A 25,519-nucleotide genomic window follows, 5' to 3' on the forward strand; every position below is an offset into this window, starting at 1 on the left:
CTTGGCCGTCGCCTCAATCTCTGTTTCAGGCACATATTTTGAGAGGAAAATGCAGTGGCTGATGCTCTCGCCAGACTGGCAAGCGAAGGATGTCCCAACACCCTCTTCCTCTCTCGTTCGGAAATGCCGACTTACATTAGGGGCCTTCTGGTTCTTGATAAAGTCGGGCTGGGTTACTTGAGATCCTGACTCTGGTGTGATTTGTTTTCATCTGGGGTCTTGGGCCGAGCTTTTGTTGTTGCCTGGCCCCCCTCAGTTCCGCCCTAGGCTCTTTGTTTCTAGTGGTGTGAGTGTGTTTGCATATGATAGGCGATGCTCCTTTCCTTTTTGTTGGAGCCAGGGGTTGTACATCTGGACTCTTTGGTTTTATAAATTAGGGGGTGTGTGCCCTTCTTTCTTTAAAAAAGAAAAAGAAAAAGACCTCTCATCCAAGTGAGACACACACAATGAATGGGCTGGAATTGTAAACCACATCTTTTGTGGGCCCAATAAATGATTATGAATGTTTTAATGGGAGGGTAACCTCTCTGAATTGTTGTATGTGGTGTGGCCCACCCAAGTCATGTTTGAGTTGATTTTTAAGCCCCTGGCCCACCATGGAATGGTTCGTATGACCGATGGGTAGATATTTGACAGATATTACGGTGAGGCCCACATAGCTCGACCTCGTGGGAAGTTCCCAGTGAGGTCGTCTTCGTAGTACCAATTCACTGCTGTACGCCTGTATACGCTGAGAGGATGGTTTAATTTGGTTTACTAATATACCATATTTGCAATTTCCTAGTGTTCACTCCCCAAGTATAGGGTTGTGATGTAGTAATAAACTCGGTAAGACCGAGGTCGAATCCACAGGGACTGATACCTGTACGTTATCTGAAACCAAGTAGAACTAGAACTAGACTAAGATGTGATCTAAACCAAAGAGAATTTAAGAAATAATTGCGGAATAATTATCTAAAACTTTAAGGGATTCTGAGGAAGGAAACTAGGGATTCAGAGGATCCACTTGTAGAGATCAGGGAGATCTTATGCTTGCATCAGGAATCATGGAATTCAAAATGAACTTACTTGATCTGGTTTTCAAGAGATGAAAGGTATATGAATTAGAATGGATTCCATCACCAAACCATGCCCAGGAGACAAAGTAAACAATAGAATTAAACTAATTACCAACCAATCAACAATGTATGAGGATAAGGAAGGTACTGTCATCCTACCATGCCCATGGGACAATGATGAACAACAGGGCTTCCTGACTTCATAAATATAAAAAGGGGAAAGAAATATTCAAAGCCATTGCAAACCCATTGTAATTTCAGTCACAACAGACCATTAAAGACTAAAAAATATTCCATTAATACAAATCAACTTCAGTTCATGAATTTAAATGAAAAGCAGGAAATAGTATCTCCCATCTCGCCACAAGCTTCACCTCTTAGCCCTAGCTAAGAGGATTAGCCACACATGAATGGGCTGATATGGCTGAACTTAAAAATAAAAAGAATTATAAAGAAAAAGAAGAAAGGAAACCAAAGACGTGCAGCAGCACCCTCCCTGACGTGCAGCAGCAACCTCTCTTTCTCTTCCTTGAATCCTTTCCGTAGCTGCTCCTCTCACGGCTGCACTTTCCCGTCCCTCCTCTGTACTCTCTCAATCTCCTGGCTGAGCTCACCTGACGTGCAGCAGCAGCAGCAGCAAAAACTCTCTCAACGTGCAACCCTCACCTTCCCAACAGCCCCGGTTTCTCTCTAACCAAGCCTAGCCCCCTTCTCTCTCCGTTTTTTCCTTTATAAAGATGGAACGCTCCCATGCCAGCAGCTCTGTGGAGTCCCAAAGGGAATAGGATGCGAAACTCTTACGCAGCTGAGTTCGTATGCGCAGTAAAAGCGCAAAACGACTTGCGTTTGGAGAGAATTTGCGGCGTGATATCGACCTACCTGACAATTCTGAAATCTTGGCTAGGATATTGGCCTCCCTGTAGACACATTAGACGGTCTGGATCACTCAAAGTATTGATGACCGTGGCCCACTATCTCCCGTAAATTTCGGTTTTCCCGAACGTGCGTAAGGCGTACGCAGAGGCGCTGATGTGTTCGGTGGGCCCCACAGAGGTATTTTTGGAGAAATCCACCCCGTCCATTAGATTTAGGACGAAATTTCGGTCAAGAATGGGTGGTTTTGAACGTCCATTCATGAGGCCCAAAGAAGAAATCATGCCAAAATTCATTTTGAACGTTGCAGGAGTGCCTGCTTGTGGCCTCTGTATCGTACACATGTGCACGCTTGGGTGTAAAATTTTAGCAAGGGTTTATAGTATTTGAGGCCCTCTACACGATGGATGGCTTGGATCATCCGAAAAATTACACTGTGGGGCCCACTACCGTCCGCAAAACGGACGTCGTCCGTCCGTTACGCAGCGCGAAACGGCTGCTGCCGTGTTTGGGAAGGCTGACCCGCGTCTCTTGGCTCGGTGCGGCTCGGGTCTATGTGTGCTGTGCACACACACATCACATACGGGCCCCACAGTGATGTGTTTCAACAATCTGATCCATCCATTCATTTTCCCATCTTATTTAAACCGTCGAGACCAAAGTTGAGGCAGTTCCAGATATCAGGTGGGCCCAGAATCAACGGTTTATGGGCTGATCTATCAGTTGGGGTACTTCTATAGTGATCCGAGGGCTGAAATTTGATATGTACGGTTAATTTATGGCCCTCAGGCCATGTATGAAGTTTTGAGCCAATCAGATGGCAAGAACTATGTGATCTTGCATTTTTCACCAATTTCGGGCCTCTTTAACGTGAATGGCCTGCTTTCCTCGGATCCTTGATGCATAATTCCATCGATCTTCGTCTCCTGGAGTCCGTCCCTTGCCTTGGGTGTCATCAGAGCGTTCAATCCATGCTTTTAGTACCCTTTTCCAGTCCAAGCTCGTGAATACACCCTGCATCACAAACATGATTAAAATGGGCCATTAAACGGTACCATGTTCATAAATCCAGGCAATAACTGGGTCTGATATGCAATATTTGACCCTCAACACAACCCCCAACCAGCATTTTGCTAGTCCCGAGCAAAGTATGCGAAAAATAAATTGAGAATTACAGGATAATTTCTACAACTCAAAGGATTTATGAAAAATAGTTCAGATACTCGAATTCTAAGATTCATGAATGTTGGCATTACTTTTTCCTGAAATCAAGCTCACGGTAAACTTCATAATCAAGTTCAAAATATTAGTCCATCAATTAGTATAATTCTAAATATTGAATTCCATGGATGTATAGTCCAATCTCGACTTGTCAACATTAAGATTCACCTTAATATTTAAGGATATCATTGATAACAAATAAGAGAAATCATGATAACCCAACTTGGTTTACACCTTATCTTTTTATTCTTTTAATTTTTGATTTGATTTTTTTTTTCATTAGGAGTAACGTCAAGAAGAGGGATCAAATCCTCACCTACAGGGAGCAAACCTAAGGTAAAGACTGTACATCTATCTTTTTCACATATCATTCATGGGGAATCGAATCCTCATCTATAGGGAGCAAACCTATGGTAAAGACTGTTCGCCCAATCCATTCAATTTTCCAAGTTGGTTCCTTTCATGTTTAGTGATTACCAAGTTAATCCTTCAATATCGAACTGAAACCTTAATATGCATGCGAGATGTGTCCTGCGAATTCATGACTCAATCAATGTTTACAACTTTTAATAATGGATTAACAATTCAAACTTAGCTGTGAAATTCAATAGATAACTGAATCCAAGAGTCATAAAGTACCAACATCACGCATCTTGTAGTTCTAAATCCAAGATGGCCGTCAAAATCGCTTCGAATTCATATGAAATTCTAGAAAAATTTAAAAATTTTCACAATTTCTGCTCAAGACTAAGAAAATACTGATTAGGAAACCTAATCTCCCACCCCCAACCAAAAATCTACATTGTCCTCAATGTAAAAGAAATAGGCATGCAATGCACATGGGACAAAATGAGTAAATGAGAAGTAATGGGAAGATAGTACCTGGATGATGCATAGAGAGACACTTTCCAAGAGATCACAGCATGGGCGTCGGTCAGCACAAGAGAAAAGGCAACAAAAATAATACAAAATAAAATCCTACCTATACCACTTTCGTAGGTGCTCTCGATTGCATTTAGCGTATGCAACAAGCCTTTAAACCCCTAGGTTACCCCTAGTGGACGAGTTGTAGTCTCGTGAGGGTTTGCAGTAATGTTACCCACAAACATTGAACTGACTAATGAAAAAAATGACATGAAATGAAGAACTGGGTTGCCTCCCAGGAGCGCTAAGTTTACCGTCTTCAGCCAGACAAATAAAGCAACTACCCTAGTCCTAAGAAAACAGGAAACTTACCTATACCTCCATCAGACTAGGAGATTAATCCTGGTAAACAGGATCAGTCAGAGGCATGGACATGTCCTCTGAATCAAATTTCTCGACAAATGGTTTCAATCGATGTCCATTGACTTTAAACTCCTTGCCATTGTCGGGATCTCTTATCTCAACGGCCCCATGAGGAAAAACAGTAACAACAATGTAAGGGCCGGTCCAACGAGATCGAAGCTTACCCGGAAAGAGATGTAATCGAGAATTGTACAAAAGGACCTTCTGACCAGGCGTGAATGATTTTCGCAAAATGTGTTGGTCATGAAATGCTTTCATCTTGTCCTTGTAAATTCTCGAATTATCGTACGCATCATTCCGGATTTCTTCAAGTTCATTCAATTGAAGTTTGCGTAGCGAGCCAGCGTTGTCCAGATTGAAATTAAGATTTTTGATCGCCCAATATGCTTTATGTTCCAACTCCACAGGCAAGTGACAAGCCTTCCCATAGACAAGTCTAAAGGGAGACATTCCAATAGGGGTTTTAAATGCAGTACGGTATGCCCATAAGGCATCGGTCAATCGAATTGACCAATCCTTACGATCAGGGTTGACCGTCTTCTCCAAGATGTGTTTAATTTCCCTATTAGAAATCTCGGCTTGCCCACTTGTCTGTGGATGGTATGGGGTGCTCACCTTATGAGAGATACCGTATTTCTTCATTAAGCTCTCAAATGGTTTATTACAAAAGTGTGAGCCCCCATCACTAATGATGGCTCGAGGCGTTCCGAATCGGGAAAGGATGTTTTCTTTTAGGAATTTAATGACCGTGCGATGGTCATTCTTTCGACACGGAATCGCTTCGACCCATTTAGTGACATAATCCACGGCGAGCAAAATATACAGATTTCCAAACGATTGGGGGAATGGTCCCATGAAATCGATGCCCCAGCAATCAAATGCTTCAATGATAAGAATGGGATTCAAAGGCATCATATTTCGACGGGACAATGCTCCCAATTTCTGACAACGCTCACAAGCTTTGCAAAACTCATGAGTGTCCCTAAACATAGTGGGCCAGTAAAAGCCACACTGCAGAATCTTAGCCGTGGTCTTTTTAGCAGAAAAGTGACCACCACAGGCCTCTGAGTGACAGAAGGAGATGACGCTCTGATGCTCATCGTCTGGTACACATCTCCTTAGGATTTGGTCTGGGCAATATTTAAATAAATAAGGATCATCCTAGAAGAAGTTGCGCTCCTCTGTAAAGAATTTCTTCTTATCTTGCGAGTCCACTATGTCGGTATGGCACTGTAGCAAGATAGTTAGCAATATCGGCGAACCAAGGTGAATGGGAGACTCTAAACAGCTGTCATCCGGGAACATATCATTGATATGGGTCGCCTCAAGGGACTCCAGAGATATTAAGGCGAGAAAGGTGATCGGCCACTACGTTCTCTACTCCCCTTTTATCTTTAATTTCCAAATCAAATTCTTGGAGTAGAAGGATCCATCGTATCAGGCGGGGCTTAGAATCATTCTTAGAGAGAAGATACTTTAGTGCTGCATGATCTGTATAGATAATGATCTTGGATCCGATCAAGTAGGACCTAAATTTGTCCAAGGCGAACACTACAGCTAAGAGTTCCTTTTCCGTAGTCGAGTAGTTCACCTGGGCAGGATTTAGAGTCCTACTCGCGTAATGAATGACGTAGGGCTTCTTATCTTTTCTCTGGCCTAGGACCGCCCCAAGAGCATAATCAGAAGCGTCGCACATAAGCTCAAAAGGAAGGCTCCAGTCGGGTGGCTGCATGATAGGTGCAGTGGTTAACGTGCCCTTAAGCTTGGTGAAAGCTTCCTGGCACTGCTCAGTCCACTCGTACGGAACATCCTTTTGAAGAAGATTACATAAAGGACGAGAAAGAAGACTAAAGTCCTTTATGAATCGCCTGTAAAATCCTGCGTGTCCTAAGAAGGATCGCACGTCTCTGATGTTCTTGGGTGGAGGTAGGTTAGAGATAAGATCGATTTTTGCCTTATCTACCTCGATTCCTTTGGACGAGATGATATGCCCAAGGACAATTCCCTTCTGAACCATGAAATGACACTTCTCCCAATTAAGTACCAAGTTCTTTTCTTCACATCTTTTCAGCACACATTTAAGACTTTCCAAGCACTTGCTGAAAGATGGACCGTAAACAGAGAAATCGTCCATGAAGACCTCTAGATATTGCCCTACCATATCAGAAAAGATACTAAGCATACATCGCTGAAAGGTGGCAGGGGCATTACATAGTCCGAATGACATCCTTCGATAGGCAAAGGTGCCGTAGGGACATGTAAATGTGGTCTTTTTCGGTTTTGGGGCTATCTCTATCTGGTTGTAGCACGAATACCCGTCAAGGAAACGCAGTAATAGGAATGACCGCTAACCTTTCCAGGATCCGATCAATGAATGGTAAAGGAAAGTGGTCTTTTCTCGTGACGGTATTCAACTTCCTGTAGTCAATGCACATTCTCCAACCAGTAGTGACTCTAGTTGGCACGAGTTCATTATTAGCATTGGCTACGATGGTGATTCCGGACTTCTTAGGGACCACTTGAGTTGGACTCACCCATTGACTATCAGATATAGGGTATATAATACCCACGTCCAATAGTTTAAGAACCTCGGCTTTAACCACTTCCTTCATGTTTGGATTTAGTCTACGTTGTGGTTGCCGAGCGGTTTTTGCATTATCCTCAAGATATATGTGGTGAGTACAAATCGAGGGATCGATTCCTTTGAGGTCCGCTATCGTCCATCCCAGGGCTCCTTTATGCTCAATGAGAGTAGATATAAGCATACTCTCCTGTTCTTTCTCCAGGTGGGCAGAGATCATCACCGGGTATGTCTCATCTTGACCCAAATATGCATATTTCAAATTAGAGGGCAAAGGTTTTAGGTCAAGCTTCGGCGGCTTGAGGTTAGACGGTAGAGGCACTACATCGGTTTGTGGCAATTCTTCAAATTGTGGCCTCCACTGGTTAACTTCAAGTACCGGTGCAGTATCAAGCAAGGCACACGTCTCCCTAATCATGTCATCATCAAAATCATGGGAGTGGGCCAGGCACGTCTCCAGGTTGTGTCGGAGGATAAGGTTAGAGGTGTCGTATCTTCCACGAAAGAGTTAATCATGTTAATGTCGTGGAAATCGTCATCATCCTCTCAGTTTTTTCTACCATTATTGAAAAAATATTTGACTCCAATGTCAAATTTCCAAAAGACATAGTCATGATACCATTCCCGCAATTGATAATTGCATTTAATGTGGCAAGGAATGGGCGACCAAGAATGACGGGAATCGAGTGCTGATGTTATTGATGGGTTCGGTGTCCAGGATGATAAAATCTACAGGGTAGTAAAATCTATCGACCTGGACTAACACATCCTCAATTATCCCTCTTGGTACACGAACAGAGCGATCAGCAAGTTGTAGTGTGGTTAGGGTGGGTTTTAATTCACCCAAACCTAACTGTTTGTATACCGAGTAGGGAATCAGATTGACGCTCGCTCCTAAGTCAAGAAGTGCGTGATCAATTCGATGGTTCCCGATTACACATGATATGGTTGGGCTACCGGGATCCTTGAATTTCTACGGCACGTCTTGCTTCAGGATGGCACTCACTTTCTCAGTCAAGAAGATTTTCTTTTGAATAATTTTCCGTCGCTTGGTCGTGCATAAGTCTTTTAGGAATTTGGCATATGAAGGTATCTGTTTAACGACATCAAGTAGAGGAATGTTGACTTTCACCTGTTTCAACACCTCTAGGATATCCTGAGAGTTAGAGAGAGGTTTTGGTGAAACCAACCGTTGGGGGAATGGAGCAACTGGCTTCTCTAGAAGTTCTGGTTCTACTTTTTGTGGGGCATCACTGGATCCATCATTATTGTCCTCTTTTGGTTCTTGAGGCTTTTCGGGCCTAACCGGAAGAGTTTTATCAATGATCTTCCCACTCCTAAGAGTGGTGATGGATTTAGCATGCCCCATCTGATTTGAAGAGCTGGGATCATTATTCTCGTACTGCGGTTTAGGATTGGGGAGAGGTTGTGCAGGAAGCATCCCCTTTTCTATAACCGTCATACGAGAATCTATCTTTTGCATAAAATCTGTAATTCCCCGCATTGCCTGAGCCAGCTCTTGTATGGGATTTTGAACCGGTTCCTCTTGAGGTTTCACTTGATTTGGATTTTGATTGAAGAAACCTGGAGGGGTCGCCGTTTGTCCATTCCTCCAACTAAAGTTTGGATGATTTTTCCAGCCAGGATTGTATGTGTTGGAGTTAGGTCCAGTAAAAGGTCTTTGATAATTATTTATGGCATTGGCTTGTTCATTCAACACTCCTCGAAAGGCAGGTATTGTAGGACAGTTTTCAGTTGTGTGAATGTTGCAATCACAGATGCCGCAAACAATTTCATTGACCTTATCCTTCTTTCCTTCCATGGCCTCAACTTTCCTTATGAGTGTAGTCACTTTACACTTGAGATCATCCTCTTCTTTCAAGAGATATAATCCACCTTTCTCCTTTAATTGAGTCGGCCTAGACGTGGTGTTCGCCATTGGGTAATAGTCCCATGATTGTGTTTTTTCAGCGAGACTATCGAGGTAATCCCATACCTCGTCAACATCTTTATTAATGAACTCTCCATTACACATTGTCTCGACCATTTGGCGCATGGAAGATGTCAGTCCATCATAGAAAAAATTTGTAATGCGCCACGTTTCAAATCCGTGTTGTGGGCATGAACTGACCAAATCTTTGAACCTTTCCCAACATTGGAAGAATGTTTCATCTTCCTTTTGGGCAAAGTTCATGATTGCTTTTCTGAGGGTAATCGTTTTATGATGTGGGAAGAATTTTTTTATGAATTCCCTCTGCATGTCGTTCCATGTGCCAATGGATCTAGGACGCAGTGAATGTAACCACGTCTTAGCTTTCTCTTTTAAGGAAAAAGGAAAGAGTTTCAGCCTAATTGTATCCTCAGATATATTAGGAAAACATAATGTAGCTATTATCTCATCAAACTCTTTCAAATGTAACTATGGACTTTCAGATTCAAGTCCATGGAATTTGGGAAGGAGTTGGATAACTCTTGGCTTGATGTCCATTTGTCCTGTGTTTTCAGGAAAAATCATGCATGAGGACGTACTCACTCCCGCCGGTTGTAGATAATCTCGTAGAGTACGAGGCGGGGGTGCCTGTTGCACCTCGTTCTCATCTTGGGTATCCTCCACCCTAGGTGGAAGTAGAGGAGGTTGGTCTTCAGCCATAACCTCAGTTAACTCAGGGGATTTCGAGCGGTGTCTAATCCTGCGATGGATAGTCAACCCCTCAACCAATCCTGCTTCAGTCAAGAGACGTCGAGTGTCGTCACAGGCCCACTTGGGTATGAAAACACTCGCAGCCCTTAATTAAAAACCTAATCCTAAGAAAGGAAAAGAAAATCTAGGAAGAAAGAGAGAGTTGGAAAGAAATTACCAAATTGAAGCCCTAAGTTAAAAACCTGCAAAATAAAACAAAAATAAGTTAGATTCTAAAAAGAAAAGAATGACCTTTAAAAGAAAAATAACAGTAAATTAATTTTTAAAAGAAGGTATTCTTAAAAGAAAGTGAAAATTTCTAAAGTAAATTAGGGAAGATCTAAACTAGAAAGTAAATTATTAAAAGAGAACTGAAAAATAGAAAGTAGGGAAGGAGCTTACCGAATTAGAAATTTCTATCTTAAAGGCCAACAAAATAGGGAGGTTAGTTTCTAAACAAAAATTCTAAAAATAAATTAAGAAACAAATTAGATTCTAAGAGAGTTAAAATTACTAAAAATAAAAGTAGAAAGTTAATTAAGAAATAACCTAGTTTCTATTTCCTACAGATGAGAGGATACTAGAATTAGAAAATTTCTAAGATTTAAACCTTAATTCTAAAAACAGAAAAAGTAGAGAATTTTAGGAAAGAATTACCAATTTAGAAATTTATGTTAGGATCCTACAAAATAGGAAACAAGTTAGTTCTAAAAATCAAATAAAAATCTAAACTAAAGTTAATAAAATCCTAATCTCAAACTAATTCTAAAACTAATTAATTTCAAAGAATCGTAACCGTTAGTCCCCGGCAACGGCGCCAAAAACTTGTTCACTCCCCAAGTATAGGGTTGTGATGTAGTAATAAACTCGGTAAAACCGAGGTCGAATCCACAGGGACTGATACCTGTACGTTATCTGAAACCAAGTAGAACTAGAACTAGACTAAGATGTGATCTAAACCAAATAGAATTTAGGAAATAATTGTGGAATAATTATCTAAAACTTTAAGGGATTCTGAGGAAGGAAACTAGGGATTCAGAGGATCCACTTGTAGAGATCAGGGAGATCTTATGCTTGCATCAGGAATCATGGAATTCAAAATGAACTTACTTGATCTGGTTTTCAAGAGATGAAAGGTATATGAATTAGAATGGATTCCATCACCAAACCATGCCCAGGAGACAAAGTAAACAATAGAATTAAACTAATTACCAACCAATCAACAATGTATGAGGATAAGGAAGGTACTGTCATCCTACCATGCCCATGGGACAATGATGAACAACAGGGCTTCCTGACTTCATAAATATAAAAAGGGGAAAGAAATATTCAAAGCCATTGCAAACCCATTGTAATTTCAGTCACAACAGACCATTAAAGACTAAAAAATATTCCATTAATACAAATCAACTTCAGTTCATGAATTTAAATGAAAAGCAGGAAATAGTATCTCCCATCTCGCCACAAGCTTCACCTCTTAGCCCTAGCTAAGAGGATTAGCCACACATGAATGGGCTGATATGGCTGAACTTAAAAATAAAAAGAATTATAAAGAAAAAGAAGAAAGGAAACCAAAGACGTGCAGCAGCACCCTCCCTGACGTGCAGCAGCAACCTCTCTTTCTCTTCCTTGAATCCTTTCCGTAGCTGCTCCTCTCACGGCTGCACTTTCCCGTCCTCTTCCTCCGTACTCTCTCAATCTCCTGGCCGAGCTTACCTGACGTGCAGCAGCAACCCAGCAAAAACTCTCTCAACGTGCAGCCCTCACCTTCCCAACAGCCACGGTTTCTCTCTAACCCAGCCTTTTTTCTTCTCTCTCCGTTTTTTTCCTTTATAAAGATGGAACGCTCCCATGCCAGCAGCTCTGTGGAGTCCCAAAGGGAATAGGATGCGGAACTCTTACGCAGCCGAGTTCGTATGCGCAGCAAAAGCGCAAAACGACTTGCGTTTGGAGAGAATTTGCGGCGTGATATCGACCTACCTGACAATTCTGAAATCTTAGCTAGGATATTGGCTTCCCTGTAGACACATTAGACGGTCTGGATCACTCAAAATGTTAATGATCGTGACACACTACCTCCCGCAAATCCCGGATTCCCCGAACGCGCGTAAGGCGTACGCAGAGGCGCTGACGTGTTCGGTGGGCCCCACAGAGGTATTTTCGGAGAAATCCACCCCGTCCATTGGATTCAGGACGAAATTTCGGTCAAGAATGGGTGGTTTTGAACGTCCATTCATGAGGCCCAAAGAAGAAATCATGCCAAAATTCATTTTGAACGTTGCAGGAGTGCCTGCTTGTGGCCTCTGTATCGTACACATGTGCATGCTTGGGTGTAAAATTTTAGCAAGGGTTTATAGTATTTGAGGCCCTCTACACGATGGATGGCTTGGATCATCCGAAAAATTACACAGTGGGGCCCACTACCGTCCGCAAAACGGACGTCGTCCGTCCGTTACGCAGCGCGAAACGGCTGCTGCCGTGTTTGGGAAGGAGACGCGGGTCAGCGCTGCTGACCCGCGTCTGTTGGCTCGGTGCGGCTCGGGTCTATGTGTGCTGTGCACACACACATCACATACGGGCCCCACAGTGATGTGTTTCAACAATCTGATCCATCCATTCATTTTCCCATCTTATTTAAACCGTCGAGACCAAAGTTGAGGCAGTTCCAGATATCAGGTGGGCCCAGAATCAACGGTTTATGGGCTGATCTGTCAGTTGGGGTACTTCCATAGTGATCCGAGGGCTGAAATTTGATATGTACGGTTAATTTATGGCCCTCAGGCCATGTATGAAGTTTTGAGCCAATCAGATGGCAAGAACTATGTGATCTTGCATTTTTCACCAATTTCGGGCCTCTTTAACGTGAATGGCCTGCTTTCCTCGGATCCTTGATGCATAATTCCATCGATCTTCGTCTCCTGGAGTCCGTCCCTTGCCTTGGGTGTCATCAGAGCGTTAAATCCATGCTTTTAGTACCCTTTTCCAGTCCAAGCTCGTGAATACACCCTGCATCACAAACATGATTAAATCAGGCCGTTAAACAATACTATGTTTGTAAATCCAGGTAACAACTGGGTCTGATATGCAATATTTGACCCTCAACACTAGCAATTTCTTGGAGCCTTTCATGGGATCTTTTGCAAAAAAAATACCAAAACTGGTAATTATGCTGCATTATTTTTAAAATGGAGACATGTCCTTACTAATTCACATCGATCCAGACCTGGCCAAATTGTGGGTCCCACTATGGATGTATTATGTTTCTAAATTAACACGGATCAAGCTAGACCACCATACCATGTGTGCGGTCGAAGAATCTACAAGTTCTTTTAAATGGTGCAAAACTAACATCCATGAAAAAAAAGAAAAAGAAAAAAAAGAACCCTTTTTATTCTGTACATTTTTCGTCTGCCACCACTTTGGATAAAGCATATGTCACCGCCTGTGGCCAGCATGCTGAGCGCTCGAAAGATTAGAACAGTCCATGCTTTGGCCTTTTATTTATTTACTTATTTTAAGGAAAGGTGGCAGAGCAACATCTGAAATTTTGTTGAAGCCCAAAAATCGTACAACCATTCGGGTGGGCCCACAAAAAAAAAAAAAAGAAAAAGTGACCATACCTACCGTGTGAACTCAACCCAGTAACTCTAATAAACAGTAAACGAAAGAGATAGACAAAGTAACGGAGTTGCAGTACAAAGGACCATTTACCACAACACTCTAATCTAAGACCCACCTTTTTTTTTTTTTTTTTGCAGAAGTCCTCTTCCCAACAACACGTTAGCTTTCAAACCCCATATAATACGCTAAAGCTCCACTCTAGTCCCGAATAGCGTGTTAGGATAACTATTATTATCCAATCTTGCTAAGCCATACGCTACTGAATTAACTTCCCACAGGAAAGTTCTCCTAATTAAAGATGTGATTGTTACCACGACCATCGGAAGAAGATTTATTTATTTTTTATTTATTTATTTATTTTTTAATGACTCCAAAACCAAGTTTACCAATCTACGACAAGTATCATCATTAAATTGAGATTATGTCAAAATAGCTTATTTGTTGCTATAGATTTCTTTATAGAGGTTGTTTTGTTGGGGCGTATGATAAGTGAGGTACGCATCAAAAAAAAAAAAAAAGGTAGGCATCACAGTTTCTGCATGTGGTGCTCGTCCAAAGTTCATAAATTTTTTTTTTAAACATAACAAAGTTGCAAGTGGTGTACAACTCTACAAATCAAAGACAATGATCATCATTAAATTGTGATTATGCGAAAATAGCTTATTTGTTGCTATACATTTCTTTATACAGATTGCTTTGCTAGGGGTGTATGATAGGCGAGGCATGAGATTTTTTGTGGTGCCTGCTCAAAACTTTCAATTTTATCCGATATTAACAAAGTTACAGGTGTTGTACTCTCCCAAGTTTCAGCATGGTCCAAATGAAATTTCTTTGATAATTCTAGCATTCAAATGTCATATGGCCCTTATAGGTATAAGAGGCCAAGACCGAAGGCAAAGTCACCCATCCAAAACATTGTGCTTTTCTCCTAATGTGGGTCGGTCATTTCTTATTTTATGTTCAAGCTGGCCAGCTGACCAAGGAGTACACCAACTTGGTCACGACCCTGGGTAAAAATATAGCATTAACTCCTCTTAATCTTTTCCACCTCCACCGGGGTATCTATGGCCTTTCAACAATAGGTCCTCAATTAATAAGAGGTCTTTTTTGGATTCTTTAATTTTGGCTCTACAAGTATTTCCACAAATTTAGTGAGGAAATCACCAAATGTGTTGGCCAATTTCCTTGCTACGGCAAGCAATGAGTTCTCGTATCCGTCAAGCCAACCCCTTCGAATGATTGCTTGAATTTCCTCCTCTTTAGTTTAATTGACATGACCATGTGTTTTGACCATTCTTAGTGCAACACATTAGTGCTGATTAGTGTAGTGATAAAAAATTTGATGCGTTAGATTTGTACTTGTTTGAACGACACTACTTGATCTTGGCTATACCCTTTGGCTCAAGATATACCAGCCAGTGGTGCTAAAGTAAATTGTGGGAATATTACAAAAAACGGTGTCCAAATGTATACCCCCATTCTTCTTGCCCATCGATTCAGTTTCGGCCAATCCATTTCGTTTCCTTCTTGCCATATTTCTCTCAACCAACCTCCTTACGAATATAATCTTATCAAATTAAATGATATGTTTCTAACCGTTATCAAAAATCACATTATGAATAGTGAAGCCTTTATTCTTGATGCTCTGCCATCACAACCTTCATCGATCGATATGTTTAAGGCTTGGTGGGCTACCTAATATGAGGATTGATGTTCTTTATCAATCCAATTGATCATTAATAACTTGTCTCCACCTCCTTAATCTCCTAAGGCCAAATCAACTAAGGAGTTGTTGTCTAAGCCTCTAGCACGTTGAAAAAGAGTCGGGTCTTTGGCCCAAGAGCCTGTTCAATCGGCCAATGGATCTAAATCACCTCAACCCAAGGGCAAATAGAAATAAAAGAAGCAAAAACATTTTCTATGTATTTAGCCAGACATTGTGGCCGAATTTGCTCTTTACTCTCGTTTGTAGCCTTAATCACGGCAATCTCCCACATCGTGGAAGTAAACCTTTTTAAATATTGGCTATTGACGGCCGATTTATTTACTCTTATAAAAATTGTAATACGTAAGGTCATCCCTTTAACACTTTATGAATAGAACATAACCCATTCCAAGTCGGTGATCATTTGCCCTGGTAATGGTCTTTCACATCGATCAATAGAATTACTTTCCATACCAACGTTGCTTTGGCGAAAGACTTCAATATAACATTTTTGTTGTTGACTTTAGCTACTTTGAGTCTATGATGTTTCAAAGCATCTAATGCCTTAAGCCTCACTTCATCTAATTTTTCTAGCTCTACGAGCAAGGCTTCGGTAAACTCTTCTTGAGTTCAGTTATTTTGAAATGTCACTCAATGACGGCACAATTATCTCCACTTGGCAATACCACATCATGCCTATATATCAATAGGAACAGAGTAGCACGTGTCCCAGTCCTTAGTGATTTTCGATAAACCCATAGAGTTTCAGATAATTTCTAATACCACAATCTCAGGTTATCGTCAATCATCTTCTTTATGATATTTTTAAGGATCTTATTAATAGCCCGCACTTGACTGTTCACCTATGCATAATATGGTGAAAATTTTAACAATTTAATTTTATATTTTTAAACGAAAGTTTTAACTTAGATAACATTAAACGCTACCCCCTTGTCAGTCGTAATGGTTTCAAGTATGTCGAATCTATGAATGATGTGTTCCTGTATGAATTGAATGACATCTGTATGCTCGACCCTTTGCATAAGCCTAGCCTTTGTTAATACAATCCGGAGATTGCATGCCCAAATGCAGGTAGCGAAGTAGTAAATACTCACTCAGTGGAGATAATGGTGCCCACCGTTGACACCTTCCTAGAGTCAACCAGGATGCTTATTTTCCATCCAACTTATTTATATATAAAGTCAAATAAACTTGAATAAAGTGAAAACATAAATATTGGCTTGATCTTTGTGGGATCAATGCCTACATGGAGACCTACGATGGGGCCCGCATTAGCTCAGAGGGGAGCATTTGGATGAGCTAGCGCTTAGGGCAGCTGAATTCGGTAAGGCCAATGACAACGGTCACAATCTAGTGACAACCAACGACTCAGTTTCAAGCTGTCTCATGTTCAAGGTAATTGGAGAAGCTCATATGATATCATTTTTTTTATATTGAAATGTTGTGCTTATGAATTTTCATTTACTTGAGTTTTTCTTTCTGTGAAATACTTGGCTAGGATGAGAGGCATTCTTAGAGATCTTGATGCTCCCATTGTAAAATATCAGCAATCTTCTTTTATTGTTCATCAAGTGAAATCATTTGTTTTTTCCGTAGCATTTTGGTGTATTATTTGGATTGAATTGCATTAATTAATTTGTGAAAATGACTATATTATAGTTACTCGAGCATTTTTATTATAGGAGTATGTACTTTACATTTAATAAATGAGTTTGTATCATCTCTAAATGTCTCGTGGAGGAAAAGAAAAAATAAAATAAAATTAGAATCTAGATACATAATGTGTTATGTCACAAAGAGTTCACGACCAATACCTGACAAATGTTCTTATAAATATAAATGCCAAAGTGAGCAGATGTATGCAACGATTTACAATTATATATTCTTTCATATATTTAATGTACGAGTGTTGTTATTTCTGAATATCTATGTAAGAAAAAGAAACTTTTAGAATTTGGATATACTTTAATTATGTTATATTTTATTTTATTTAAAATGAAAAAATTAACATATTATAGTAATTTTAGAATGTATAAATGTGTTTATCAGGTGTATGGGCATAGTCATATCCCTAAGGCTCCAAATTCAAAAATTCGGTTATATTATTTTAATAGACAAGTAAAATTTGATGGCGGGGGGCTGTCGACTGTTACATAATTACAGCCTAGAATGACAACTAGGTGTCATCGAATATCCAGCTCAGCATGATAGTTGTAGACCGTCAATTTTGGTCATTGCTGACAAACTCATTCGACGCGCGGTTACCTCTAAGCCACTGAAAAATAATTGGTGGGGAATCGATGGTCTTGAACCGCTGAATTATTTCTCCACCAAGATTTTTATTCGATTGCTCATATGGACCGACAAAAACTATCAGACAATTTCGAGCAGTTGAATTTCATTTTCAACTTCAATATATTCAATGACCCTTTTGAGTGCTTACGTCCGTGGAATTTTCAAACTTTTCTCACGTAGGGAGATATGTTATGCAAATCCAAAAATATAAAAAATAAAAAATAAAAAAATTATGGATACTGTGGCCTACTTGAGGAGTGATTTTTAGGCCAGAAGATCTAAATAATGTATTCCCTTGATGGAAAGCTCAGATCTTACATAGGCCTGAATTTGGAAGGAACATCTCCAAATGTTTGTGGCGTTAGAAAATATCTACCCTCTCGTAAACTAACAATTACTGTACAGAACAGCCCATAACGGCAGTTATAAATATGAAAATGAAGATGGATAGATCTCGTACGGTATTTCTTAAATTGTAGACCAATGAGCGGAATAGGGATGGCAATGGGTCTTACCCCAGCCCAAGCCCAAGCAGGAAAACAAAACGGCTGGCCCAGCGAAAAAAAATTGATCAAATCCCTTCTCACCACTTGAATATTCTCAATCTACAGGTTGGTCAAGTGGGCCACACATCACAAACAAACAGACACTTGGAGGAATAAAATCAATGGTCTATATTCAAGATGCATGAGTTACCTAATCAAAGTATTAATTAGAATAGAATATATATAGGACATAAGTACATACGAAGTCGGGTCAGGCTAGCAAAAATGACTTAACCTCAAGCCTGGCCCGAAAGTAGGTCGGCCCATGCATGGTAGGCTCAAGCCTGGTCCATGGACCAAACTAACTGGTCCAACTTTGTCCAAAGCAGGACCGGGATCGTTGGCTTGTGTGGTTAACCTAGCTCATTACCACCCTCAGAGTGGACCCTTTTAATTTCCATGTGATCAATGGGCATCTTGGATATTATGCCCGGCTGCCATGATAGCACATGTGGTGGGATGTGCATCAATTACCTCATGCACGCTAGTGAGCTCATCAAACGTCGTTATCTCTATGGGCCAGACACCGACCCAGTTTATTAAAGACTGCACAGTTCGTTTTTTAACATTGAAGATGCATGAGTTGCCTAATCAAGGGTTAGAATGGCATATTTAGGGGATATAAGACATGCAAATGTGAAGTTGGGTCGCAAAGGGAAAAAATGACAAGGTCGGATCATGCATGCCAGGCCCAAGCCTGGTCTAATTGATCCAACCTTGTCCAAAACAGGGCTGGTCTCATGGGGCTGGGTGGGTCACCCAGCATATTGCCACCATTAGTGGATCCTCTTATTTTCCTTGTCAAGTGATCTACATGGTGGGATCCACATGATGATCATCTTGGATCTTATGCCCGGGTGATAAGATGGTACATGTGGGGATGTGCATTATCTACCTGATACACGTGTGTGAGTTCATCGAATCTTTTTTTATCTATAACGGTCAGTCTCAGCTCAGTTTATTAAAAATGGAAGAGAGTCTTTTCACATTTTCTAGTACTGTGTTTGATTTAGGATGTGGTACAGATACATTCCTAGTAGGGTTAGACTAAAGGAAGGTGAACCGTAAATTGGTAATAACTTTTGATGTAGGTATTGTCATGGGGCGTAACCTATCAATCTTTCCTGTAATGGGTCATTTGGGGTGAACCGACCCTAAAAATGGAATACATCTGTCCATTTTGCAAGAAAACATGCGTTGTTAGTTAAAAAGTAGGATTTTAGAAATTTTTACTGTAACTAAGATTTTTATCTTATTTCCTTATTTTTAGAGTTTTAAGATTTCATTATTTTTTTTAATTTTAAAAAAAAAATGCTCCTAATCATGTTGGGACTCATTTAGTAAGGTTTATCTAGATTTTTTATTTTAGCCAAATTTACTATTTTTGGTAAATTTTATTTTAGTTGAATAGGGACTTTTAATTAGGATTAGAAATTTGTTATTTTTTGTAATTACAAATTAGACTTTATATTTTTTCTTTTTTACTAGTGATGTAATGGAGTAATCAAAGACAATTAGAGATAATTATTTGAGTTTTATCTCTCTCTCTCTCTCATTCAAGAAGAAAATACCCTAGTGAATTCAAGATTTTAATCATTTGAGTAAGACGGTGATCGTTTTATTTATCTCTTCGCACTATTCCCTGTATCAGTGTTATTACAGACAAAATATAAATAGGCCAAGGTCAGGCTCAAACTCTCTTGATTAAAGGTTGTGAAGGAATGTGAACTGCTACAGATCATGATGGCTTTGATGTTGGCCAACTGAGTCAATGGTGGACCTCACCATCCTTATTATTTCATGTGGTGTGGTCAACTTGACTTTCGAATCCACCTGATTTCGACGCTCATGTAGTAACATGAACAGGTGAAATTGATAGACGGAGTGAATGCCAGTTAGAAACCATGCCTCTTCATCTAGATCTTTAGTTGAAAAAATCGTATCAGCATATGCGCCCATGGTCCAAGCGATGTGTTCTTAGTCTACACATTATCTTATGGTCACCATGCCCCTCATGTGAGGGGGCTTGAGCATGATCGACACAATTACGACTATCACGTCCCATTGCTACCACAACTATTCTCACAAGATCTAAACCATCAATCATAATGATGACCCATGTAATGCTCATAATTATTATTATTATTATTATTATTATTCAAAACTTACAATATAATCCATTTGATAGGGAACATCTTACCCTGAGAGAGAGAGAGAGAGAGAGAGAGAGAGAGAGAGAGAGAGAGAGAGAGGACATGGTCATGCAAAACGGAGTCCATCATATAGGGCTCAGTTAGATGAAGAGAGAGAGAGAGAGAGGACATGGTCATGCAAAATGGAGTCCATCATATAGGGCTCAGTTAGATGAACTGGTCAACCCAACAATGTACACATTGTTCATGCATTGTTCATGGCCGCTTGGCATCCCGAGCATTTTTGTGAAGTGGAAATCATTGAAATCAATTCCATTTCTACAGACATGCTCTTGTAAATGTAGCTGAGGAAGTTATTTGTATGATTGCACTTTTTCTTGAAAATGAGTAATTTGATATATTCTCTATAAAAAGCTATTCAATGGGCATTTCCTAATAATGAGAAAGTAATCTTGTTGACCATTAACTTTTCAATGTTCTATAGAAATTAATAAGAAAAACAAACAACTTATACCAACTTTTCAACATTTTCACTATTTTTCATGTTGACCAATCGATGAACAATTCCATGTTAAAGTGAATTTTTTTGGGAAAACCATTCATGAGCCAACGGCTTCTTGCAAAGGCTGTACATAGAGCGCTTTGGTGGCTTTCTCATGACATTTTATATCACGCGCCTAACAGATAATCAGTCTTAAAGTTAAGGCCATCAGGAGCCATAGTGCACGTTATGCTTTCATTAATTGACCTTTTCGACCCAATTTCCTTCGATCCTGATCATCCATGAGATGTTCTTCCACTTTATCTTACATCAGATTCACCTTACAACTGACATGATCATCTCGGAAACATACGTGATACACAGTCATGGGGATGGCATGTGATGCCTTGTGTTCTTGAATAAAGTAATTTATTTAAACTATGGAGTAGTACACGCATCTATACAATATCTAGTGTCCTTGTGAACTCGGATTCCCTGTGGGAGGAGGAGGAGCCCATTCAGATGTTCTCTGGACGGAGAGCTCCTTTAGACGTCTAGATGGTGCAATCCCTGTAAATTCAGAGTTAGTATGATAGTCGAGGCTGCTGCCTACGATGCTTGATATGCATGTGCTCAAAACTTGTACAACTAGCTTACATTAGCAAAATAAAAAAGGAGACTAGATTGTGCAGCTTTTTGGGACTGGTACAAGCACAGAGAGAATCAAGCAAAGTAATCACAATCATACAAACAAACCTAAACAAAGAGGCAATTTAAATTTACATGAAAAACTCCTTGAAACAAAACCACTACACAAAGCGAAGAATAATACACTATGAAAACAAAATTACAAAAGACAGATAATCTTACATATTTTAACAACCCTCGAATCTCCTTCAATACCCTTGAATACTTTACAACAACTTTGAAAGTCTTAAACCCTCTTAATCCCTTTTCTAATTTTGATTATACCCAATATATATTCTACTCAACTATAATATGAAACAAATCGCGCACTTATGCAATTCTGCGAGCACGCTCCATGGGACCTTCAATGGCTTTGATAGACATTGAAGACCTATCGATGCTAACAAGTAGCAACATCTAAACCTATCTAACAATTTACTAAAAAAAATTTAAATTTTCTCGATGGAATCGTGCATCCATCGATGGAATTGAGTGGTTTGTTAATGGCATCGACAGACCCTAATAGAGAAATTTAAGACATTAAACAATACAATTGCTCAAAGATCGGATTCGTTAAAAAATCCCAACCTCTAATTCATGGGCACTTGTGACAGTTTCATCATCTCACGGTAAGCATTTTTAACCATCTAATAAATATCCAACATCAATCCAACAGTGAAATACTCAAATTAGCTTAATTATTCTAATCACTTTTCATGTTAGACATATCTCCTAGAGCCCAACCGGTGAAGAGTTATAATCAAACTAAAACTTATTATAAATAGTAAAAACAGAAATAAAACGACTATTCAACCGTTGATCCAGCGAAATCTCGCAAATTTGGCTTGCGCAACCAGATATATTAGGGTTGAGTGGCTAAACTAGTTCGTCCTACCCTAAAATCATATATAACTCATTTCGGTTCTCGAGATAAGTCCATTTTAAGGTCTGGACGGATCGGATCACATCCGCTTTCAATTGAACCTTTTCTAACCCATGATCATGAAACTGTCCGCATCCGCTCTACATCACAAATAGTCAGAATAAACTGACCTAGGATCGTTTTTAGGTCTGCTACCCAACAAATGCGATTTCCATCGAATCAACTATAAGTATAGCATTCACGTTCTAGGAAGCCAATTGAGTAGTGAGTAGCTCGGTAAACTAAGCGTAGCGCGTAAACTCTGGCGGGTCCACCATGATTTATATATTTTTCTGTTGCAAAAATATTGATTTTAATAAAATATATTTGAATAATTAAATAATATATAATATATAAAAGTTGTTTTGAAAAAACACTTTTTGTGGGTTTTTTGGGAATAGTCCCACATGGAAAAGAGAAGAGAAAAACCTGTGGTTTATATGAAAGATGTGGAGTATTATAATATTTACCTACCTAGTCCGTGGACAATGGACCTTGCGTGTTCCAGTGCGTAGCACTGGAACACCTGCGGGCGCGCTCGCGCTCGCGCTCGGGCACGGGCACGAGCTCGGGCTCGGTCTCGGACTCGGACTCGGTCACGGGCTGGGGCTCGGGCTCGGTGCGAGGGCATGGGCATGTGAGGCAGTGTGGCTATAGAGGTGCTAGTGGCGCTAACGGCTAGTTTTCCAATAGCCAGAAATGGCTTAATGGAATTTAAGTCTCTGGACCATAACCCCCTAGCCACCATAACGTATAAAAGGAGGACCTGGATGGGTTTCCAAACCATCTCTCAACTCACTCCAGCAAACCCATATGAATTGAGACAGCCAGCCCCTCTCCACTCATATATTCTAGTGTTTCCAGCAACATATTAAGGCTTAAACCTTAGCTTGAAGAACAGACCAGTGGTGTGGTCTAGAACGGTTCAACTGAACCAGTAGCTGAATATTTGAACTGACCTGTGCAGAAATTTTTCTCTTCTTTTCTTTTTCTTTTTGGGATTTTTCCTTTATACTGTAATACTGCCAGAAAGTGTGTAATTGAATTCCATTTGGTGGGCCTTCGTATTTGCTGAACGCAGACCCACACCAGACTCGTCATATCCTAGAAGCTATTTGCCTGTAACCTACCAGCATACTCAATTCACTTGAGTAGGGGCAAATAACGCTTTAAGGACAGCGTTTCAGACGTGCTTCAGCCTGTCCTGATTTCTGATTATTTTGCACTTTTCGGTTTCCACATTATACAGAAATATATTAATCTGTATAATTTCTAACATTTTCCACTCCTTTCATCCATCTTAAAAGATACTTTTAGAGTCTTAGTCCAAAAATAAAGCATACCAAAATCACAAATGTACCGTACCATTGGAAACAGTGTGAATTGGGCGTTTACCGTTGAAAAATTCTTGAGGGTCAAAGAAGTTATGGATCAAGCTTATATTTGGTTTTTTTCCTTGATCCATGTTTTTATTGATCTTATGAACAGTTTGGATGACGAATAAACATCACTGTGGGGCCTAAAAAGGTTTCAACGGTAGAAATTATTATTCCCACTGTTTCCTGTAGTATGATCAACTTCAGCTTTGGATATGCTTCAATTTTTTATCAACCCCTTAAATAATCTAGGAAAACGGATGGACAGTGTGGATAAATAACATACATTCAAGGTGGCCCAATAGTTTACTCAATATGATAAGAGCTTACTGAGTAACTCAGTACGCAATCCGATTTCCACATTCTAATGCACCACGACCATAGAATTTCACACGATGAGAGAAGACCTAACTTAACGGCCAAAATCCTCTGGCCGATATCTAACAGCAGCCCATCCTATAGTAAGGATAGATGAAGAGGAGAAGAAGCACGTATTTCTATTTCTGAAGGACGCGGTTTGGGTACTGACGCAGTCACTAGCCGGGTGGGTAGTGGTTGGTGTTCTTTGGGCCCACCATGATGTATGTGTTTTATCCACCCCATCCACCCATTTTTCCATGTCATTTTAGGACTTGATTAAAATAAAAATAAAAAATTGAAGAAGATTTAAATCTCAGGTAAACCACACCACGTGATAAGTAATTGAATCTGCACCATTAAAAACCTCCGCGGCCAACTGTTGAATCCAACCTGTTTATTTGACACCTAACCTGTTAATTAGGTTATATAGACCTGGATGAAGGGAAAAAAGCAAATATCAGCTTGATCCAAAGCTTTTGTGGCTCCACCAAGTTTTTAACGGTGGGTGTTCAATCAACACTGTTTCCTACAATGCGGCTTGCTCTCCTTTTTCTTTTTTTTTCCATTCTTTCTTTTACGCACATGCTCACACATTCACAACCCCACATACCGTTTCGCACACTCACACTACGAGAGGTGCTCAAACCTGTGACATTAAGTTGAAACTCTAGAGAGTCTACCACCGAGGTACAACAAACAAGTGCAATGAGATTTAATTGACATTTGGATCTACTTCATTTTGAGTTCATATCATAAAATAATCCTTAAAATAAAAAATAAAAAAATGGCATGAATGAAACACATACATCGTGATAATTAGTTAGGTATAGCACCGACCATTAGCCATTTGCTACGGTCAGATTACTAGCCCATCCGTATCCATTTCAAAACGGGAAGAAGTACATGTACCTTGGAATGGAGTACGGAAGCATACGCTCCTTGATTCCATCGTAAGAGACCATGATCCAAGCAATACCAGAAAGACAAGAATACAAGCGTGCATAATTCTCTGAAATATCTTCTCCATTTTCTCTGCTTAGTTTCTCTCTTACACTTTTCACTCCAATCTGATTTCTCACCATGGGCGCTCCCATATAAATAGAGGTACTTCTCACATCTCTACCAACCTTGCCTCATCCAAGAGGATTCTTTTGCATGAGTGTTACTTGCGTTAGATGTGCCAACGTGGCATCATTTTTGGAGATCCAACCCGTTCATCCAGTGTGGTATAAATGTGAACATATGCCAGTCTAAAATCAGGCCGGAGGACTAATGGGAGGAGAGATGCATGAGAGAAATTCCAACGGTTGGAGAAGTTTGAAAGGCTAACAAACATGCGTGACACACATGATGGGTAGATGGGTTGATTTTCAAACCGACATAACGATCCGCGTCGAAGTCTGCACAGGTATCATAATTTCGGCTGATAGAAGAAAATGGACCACACGAGCCTTCCTCCATTTGTATCGGATTCCGTCTGCGTAGTTTGTAGCTAGCAGCTACCTAAAAGCTTTATATCGTGGATGTCTGGTCTATCAATGTCACTAACGGGTCACTTGATGCCATCTAACAGATAAATGCCGTCAACATATGCACAGTCTTTTTAACAAAATTTAGAAATTTTACGTTGGTTGCTGAAATATTTTAGTATTA

At 40.1% G+C, this 25,519-nt stretch overlaps 1 long non-coding RNA gene and 1 other non-coding gene across 2 annotated transcripts; one reads left to right on the top strand and one right to left on the bottom strand.

Moving 5' to 3' along the window:
* The first annotated feature begins 9,125 nt into the window (after nucleotides 1-9,125).
* Nucleotides 9,126-9,232, top strand: LOC131217740 (small nucleolar RNA R71). Its single transcript, XR_009157331.1, has one exon. It is a non-coding gene; the product is annotated as a small nucleolar RNA R71 (small nucleolar RNA).
* Nucleotides 9,233-20,758: 11,526 nt separating this feature from the next.
* LOC131257328 (uncharacterized) lies at nucleotides 20,759-25,055 on the bottom strand. Its single transcript, XR_009177317.1, has 2 exons — nucleotides 24,776-25,055; nucleotides 20,759-21,091 (listed from the first exon to the last, which is right to left on the bottom strand). It is a non-coding gene; the product is annotated as an uncharacterized LOC131257328 (long non-coding RNA).
* Between the last annotated feature and the right edge of the window lie 464 nt (nucleotides 25,056-25,519).

Source organism: Magnolia sinica, chromosome 10, assembly GCF_029962835.1.
Source record: "Magnolia sinica isolate HGM2019 chromosome 10, MsV1, whole genome shotgun sequence".
In the NCBI taxonomy this organism is placed as follows: domain Eukaryota; kingdom Viridiplantae; phylum Streptophyta; class Magnoliopsida; order Magnoliales; family Magnoliaceae; genus Magnolia; species Magnolia sinica.